This window comes from Carlito syrichta, unplaced genomic scaffold (genome assembly GCF_000164805.1).
Source record: "Carlito syrichta isolate Samal-C Ts95f unplaced genomic scaffold, Tarsius_syrichta-2.0.1 Scaffold314306, whole genome shotgun sequence".
NCBI classification, from domain to species: Eukaryota; Metazoa; Chordata; class Mammalia; order Primates; family Tarsiidae; genus Carlito; species Carlito syrichta.
In genome coordinates, this window is record NW_007258402.1 from 513,119 (window position 1) to 513,711 (window position 593).

The window sequence follows — 593 nt, forward strand, 5'->3', positions numbered from 1 at the left end:
TCTTTTTTTTTTTTTTTTTGAGTTGGAGTCTCACTATATTACCTAGGCTGGAGTGCAGTGGCATGCTTATGGCCACTGCAGTCTCAAACCACTGGGCTTAGGCAATCCTTCCGCCTCAGCCTTCCAAGTAGCTGGAACAACAGGTGTGAGCTACATACCTGGCTTATTTTTTGATTTATTGTAGAGACAAGGTATCACCAAGTTGCCCAGGCTGGTCTTGAATCCCTGCACACAGGCAATCCTCTCACCTCGGCCTCCCAAAGTGCTGAGATTACAGGATAAATCACCACACCTGGCTTTTTTTTAAAAAATAAAACACATATAAGGCGTATAATTCAAAAGGTAGAAAAGGGTATCCTTCCCTCCTTTGTCCCCAGCCAATCGATGCCCTCTCCAACTCTAGCCAACTACAACTGCCACAGTACCGAAATACACAGGCATGTACCTTTCTTTAAAAAAAAAAAAAAAGCCGGGCTCAGTGGCTCAGCCTGTAATCCCGCGCCTTTGGGAGGCTGAGGTGAGTGAATCGCCTGAGCCCGTGGGTTTGAGACCCGCCTGGGCAACTTGGTGAGACCTCATCTCTACAATAAGTC